The sequence below is a fragment of the Chlorocebus sabaeus genome, chromosome 20, assembly GCF_047675955.1.
Source record: "Chlorocebus sabaeus isolate Y175 chromosome 20, mChlSab1.0.hap1, whole genome shotgun sequence".
NCBI classification, from domain to species: Eukaryota; Metazoa; Chordata; class Mammalia; order Primates; family Cercopithecidae; genus Chlorocebus; species Chlorocebus sabaeus.
In genome coordinates, this window is record NC_132923.1 from 17,179,391 (window position 1) to 17,185,288 (window position 5,898).

The window sequence follows — 5,898 nt, forward strand, 5'->3', positions numbered from 1 at the left end:
TTTCAAAGGGAATTTTTCCAGTTTTTGCCCATTCAGTATGATATTGGCTGTGGGTTTGTCATAAATAGCTCTTATTATTTTGAGGTACGTTCCATCAATACCGAATTTATTGAGCGTTTTTAGCATGAAGGGCTGTTGAATTTTGTCAAAAGCCTTTTCTGCATCTATTGAGATAATGATGTGGTTCTTGTCTTTGGTTCTGTTTATATGCTGGATTATGTTTATTGATTTGCGAATGTTGAACCAGCCTTGCATCCCAGGGATGAAGCCCACTTGATCATGGTGGATAAGCTTTTTGATGTGCTGCTGAATCCGGTTTGCCAGTATTTTATTGAGGATTTTTGCATCGATGTTCATCAGGGATATTGGTCTAAAATTCTCTTTTTTTGTTGTGTCTCTGCCAGGCTTTGGTATCAGGATGATGTTGGCCTCATAAAATGAGTTAGGGAGGATTCCCTCTTTTTCTATTGATTGGAATAGTTTCAGAAGGAATGGTACCAGCTCCTCCTTGTACCTCTGGTAGAATTCAGCTGTGAATCCATCTGGTCCTGGACTTTTTTTGGTTGGTAGGCTATTAATTATTGCCTCAATTTCAGAGCCTACTATTGGTCTATTCAGGGATTCAACTTCTTCCTGGTTTAGTCTTGGAAGAGTGTAAGTGTCCAGGAAATTATCCATTTCTTCTAGATTTTCCAGTTTATTTGCGTAGAGGTGTTTATAGTATTCTCTGATGGTAGTTTGTATTTCTGTGGGGTCGGTGGTGATATCCCCTTTATCATTTTTAATTGCGTCAATTTGATTCTTCTCTCTTTTCTTCTTTATTAGTCTTGCTAGTGGTCTGTCAATTTTGTTGATCTTTTCAAAAAACCAACTCCTGGATTCATTGATTTTTTGGAGGGTTTTTTGTGTCTCTATCTCCTTCAGTTCTGTTCTGATCTTAGTTATTTCTTGCCTTCTGCTAGCTTTCGAATGTGTTTGCTCTTGCTTCTCTAGTTCTTTTAATTGCGATGTTAGAGTGTCAATTTTAGATCTTTCCTGCTTTCTCTTGTGGGCATTTAGTGCTATAAATTTCCCTCTACACACTGCTTTAAATGTGTCCCAGAGATTCTGGTATGTTGTATCTTTGTTCTCATTGGTTTCAAAGAACATCTTTATTTCTGCCTTCATTTCGTTATGTACCCAGTAGTCATTCAGGAGCAGGTTGTTCAGTTTCCATGTAGTTGAGTGGTTTTGATTGAGTTTCTTAGTCCTGAGTTCTAATTTGATTGCACTGTGGTCTGAGAGACAGTTTGTTATAATTTCTGTTCTTGTACATTTGCTGAGGAGTGCTTTACTTCCGATTACGTGGTCAATTTTGGAGTAAGTACGATGTGGTGCTGAGAAGAATGTATATTCTGTTGATTTGGGGTGGAGAGTTCTATAGATGTCTATTAGGTCTGCTTGCTGCAGAGATGAGTTCAATTCCTGGATATCCTTGTTAACTTTCTGTCTCGTTGATCTGTCTAATGTTGACAGTGGAGTGTTGAAGTCTCCCATTATTATTGTATGGGAGTCTAAGTCTCTTTGTAAGTCTCTAAGGACTTGCTTTATGAATCTGGGTGCTCCTGTATTGGGTGCATATATATTTAGGATAGTTAGCTCTTCCTGTTGAATTGATCCCTTTACCATTATGTAATGGCCTTCTTTGTCTCTTTTGATCTTTGATGGTTTAAAGTCTGTTTTATCAGAGACTAGTATTGCAACCCCCGCTTTTTTGTGTTCTCCATTTGCTTGGTAAATCTTCCTCCATCCCTTTATTTTGAGCCTATGTATGTCTCTGCGTGTGAGATGGGTCTCCTGAATACAGCAGACTGATGGGTCTTGACTCTTTATCCAGTTTGCCAGTCTGTGTCTTTTAATGGAGCATTTAGTCCATTTACATTTAAGGTTAAGATTGTTATGTGTGAACTTGATCCTGCCATTATGATATTAACTGGTTATTTTGCTCGTTAGTTGATGCAGTTTCTTTCTAGCCTTGATGGTCTTTACATTTTGGCATGTTTTTGCAATGGCTGGTACCGGTTGTTCCTTTCCATGTTTAGTGCTTCCTTCAGGGTCTCTTGTAAGGCAGGCCTAGTGGTGACAAAATCTCTAAGCATTTGCTTATCTGTAAAGGATTTTATTTCTCCTTCACTGATGAAACTTAGTTTGGCTGGATATAAAATTCTGGGTTTAAAATTCTTTTCTTGAAGAATGTTGAATATTGGCCCCCACTCTCTTCTGGCTTGAAGAGTTTCTGCCGAGAGATCTGCTGTTAGTCTGATGGGCTTCCCTTTGTGGGTAACCCGACCTTTCTCTCTGGCTGCCCTTAAGATTTTTTCCTTCATTTCAACTTTGGTGAATCTGGCAATTATGTGTCTTGGAGTTGCTCTTCTCGAGGAGTATCTTTGTGGCGTTCTCTGTATTTCCTGGATTTGAATGTTGGCCTGCCCTACTAGGTTGGGGAAGTTCTCCTGGATGATATCCTGAGGAGTGTTTTCCAACTTGATTCCATTTTCCCCGTCACTTTCAGGCACCCCAATCAGACGTAGATTTGGTCTTTTTACATAATCCCATACTTCTTGCAGGCTTTGTTCATTTCTTTTTCTTCTTTTTTCTTTTGGTTTCTCTTCTCGCTTCATTTCATTCATTTGATCCTCCATCGCTGACATTCTTTCTTCCAGTTGATCGAGACGGTTACTGAAGCTTGTGCATTTGTCACGTATTTCTCGTGCCATGGTTTTCGTCTCTTTCATTTCGTTTGTGAGCTTCTCTGCATTAATTACTCTAGCCATCAATTCTTCCACTTTTTTTTCAAGATTTTTAGTTTCTTTGCGCTGGGTACGTAATTCCTCCTTTAGCTCTGAGAAATTTGATGGACTGAAGCCTTCTTCTCTCATCTCGTCGAAGTCATTCTCCGTCCAGCTTTGATCCGTTGCTGGCGATGAGCTGCGCTCCTTTGCCGGGGGAGATGCGCTCTTATTTTTTGAATTTCCAGCTTTTCTGCCCTGCTTTTTCCCCATCTTTGTGGTTTTATCTGCCTCTGGTCTTTGATGATGGTGATGTACTGATGGGGTTTTGGTGTAGGTGTCCTTCCTGTTTGATAGCTTTCCTTCTAACAGTCAGGATCCTCAGCTGTAGGTTGTAGCTGTAGGAGATTGCTTGAGGTCCACTCCAGACCCTGTTTGCCTGGGTATCAGCAGCAGAGGCTGCAGAAGATAGAATATTTCTGAACAGCGAGTGTACCTGTCTGATTCTTGCTTTGGAATCTTCCTCTCAGGGGTGTACTCCACCCTGTGAGGTGTGGGGTGTCAGACTGCCCCTAGTGGGAGATGTCTCCCAGTTAGGCTACTCAGGGGTCAGGGACCCACTTGAGCAGGGAGTCTGTCCCTTCTCAGATCTCAACCTCTGTGTTGGGAGATCCACTGCTCTCTTCAAAGCTGTCAGACAGAGTCGTTTGCGTCTGCAGAGCTGCTGCGTTTGTTATTATTTACTGTGCCCTGTCCCCAGAGGTGGAGTCTACAGAGACAGGCAGGTTTCCTTGAGCTGCTGTGAGCTCCACCCAGTTCGAGCTTCCCAGCAGCTTTGTTTACCTACTTAAGCCTCAGCAATGGCGGGCGCCCCTCCCCCAGCCTCGCTGCTGCCTTGCCGGTAGATCACAGACTGCTGTGCTAGCAATGAGGGAGGCTCCGTGGGTGTGGGACACTCCCGGCCAGGTGTGGGATATGATCTCCTGGTGTGCCTGTCTGCTTAAAGCGCAGTATTGGGGTGGGAGTTACCCGATTTTCCAGGTGTTGTGTGTCTCAGTTCCCCTGGCTAGGAAAAGGGATTCCCTTCCCCCTTGCGCTTTCCAGGTGAGGCAATGCCTCGCCCTGCTTCAGCTCTCGCTGGTCGGGCTGCAGCAGCTGACCAGCACCAATCGTCTGGCACTCCCCAGTGAGATGAACCCAGTACCTCAGTTGAAAATGCAGAAATCGCCGGTCTTCTGTGTCGCTCGCGCTGGGAGTTGGAGACTGGAGCTGTTCCTATTCGGCCATCTTGCTCCGCCCCCCGTAAATATATTTTTTACCCTGGATATAAGTCCTTTATCAAACATATGATTCGATTTTTTTTTCTCAGTCTGTGGCTCATCCTTTCATTTTCTTTTGATGTCTTTAAGTGCAACATTTTTAGTTTTGATCGTGTCTCATTTTTAAACTCTTTTTTTAACCAGGAAAAGTTGGGTTTTTGCCTAATTCAAGATCATGAATATGCTACTCTATGTTTTCTTCTAAGAGGTGTATAATTTAGCCTTTACATTTAAGCCTATAATTTATTATGAGGGAATTTTTGTGTATGTCTGTGTTAATGGCCTGGATTCATATGGGCAATTGATCTTAACAATACTAAATTCAATGGGGAAAAGCATAGTCTTTTAACCAAGCGATAATGAGACAACTGAATTGTCCACATGCTCAGGGAAAGTCAGCATGCTATGTCAAGTGATGCTCATCTGAGTCACCACCTATTGGCATCTGAGCGTGTGAAGAATTTCTCAGTATGATAATTATGGGTTAAATAATATGCTGTAGCTTTCTGCTTCTCCCATTTGACAGACAGTGTCATCTTTTTGTGCAGAGCCAGCCACATCCCTGAGGCACCATGGTGAAAATGAAGGCATAAGTCAACGGATTTGGCTTTATTCGGGTGCTGGGTCACCAGGGCTACTTATAACTCTGATAAAGTAAATATTGTTACCATCAGTGACCCCTTCATAGAGCTCAACTACATGGTCTACATGTTCCAGTATGAGTCCACCTATGACAAATTCCACAGGACCATCAAGGCTGAGAACAGGAAGCTTGTCATCAATGGAAATCCCACCACCATCATCCAAAAGCTAGATCCCACCAAAATCAAATAGGGTGGTTCTGGAACTGAGTACGTCATAGAGTCCACTAGTGTCTTCACTGCCACGGAGAAGGCTGGGGATCACTTGCAGGGTTGAGCTAAAAGGGTCAACATCTCTGCCCCATCTGCTAATACCACCATGTTTGTAATGGGTGAGAACCACGAGAAGTATGAAAACAGCCTCAAGAACATCAGCAATGCCTCCTGTTCCACCAACTGTATAGCACCTCTAGCCAAGATCATTCATGACAATTTTGGTATATTGGAAGGATTTGTGACCACAGTCAACACTATCACTGCTACAGAGAAGACTGTGGATGCCCCTTCGTGAAACTGTGGTATCATCACCACAGAGCTCTCCAGAACATCATTCTTGCATCTACTGGCACTGTCAAGACTGTGGGCAATGAGATCCATGGGCTGAACAGGAAGCTCACTGGCATGACCTTCCATGTACCCACCACCAACATGCTGGTTATGGACGTAACCTGCCATCTGGAAAAACCTGCCAAATATAACATCAAGAAGGTAATGAAGCAGCATCAGAGGGTCCCCTCAAGGGCATCATGTGCTACACTGAGTACTAGGTTGTCTCCTCCAACGTAGCCATTGACACCCACTCTTCCACCTTTGATCCTGGGACTGGCAGTGCCCTCAATGACACTTTCTCAAGCTCATTTCCTGGTATGACAATGAATTTGTCTACAGCAACAGAGTGGTGAGCCTCATGGCCCAGACGGCCTCCAAGGAGTAAGACCTCTGGACCACCAGCCCCAGTGAAAGCATGAGAGGAAAAGAGAGGTCCTCAGGTGCTGGGGAGTCTCTGCCACACTCAGTCCCCCACCACACTGAGAATCTCCCCTTCTCACAGTTTCCATGCAGAATCCCTGAAGAGGGAGGGGCCTAGGGAACCCTACCTTGCCCTGTACCATCCATAAAGTCCCCTGTATGTACTAGGCCAAGAAAATGCTATATTAGAAAACTCACAAA

At 43.6% G+C, this 5,898-nt stretch overlaps 1 pseudogene; it reads left to right on the forward strand.

Moving 5' to 3' along the window:
- Positions 1 to 4,659: 4,659 nt before the first annotated feature.
- Positions 4,660 to 5,697, forward strand: LOC103224101 (glyceraldehyde-3-phosphate dehydrogenase pseudogene; annotated as a pseudogene).
- The last annotated feature ends 201 nt before the right edge of the window (positions 5,698 to 5,898 follow it).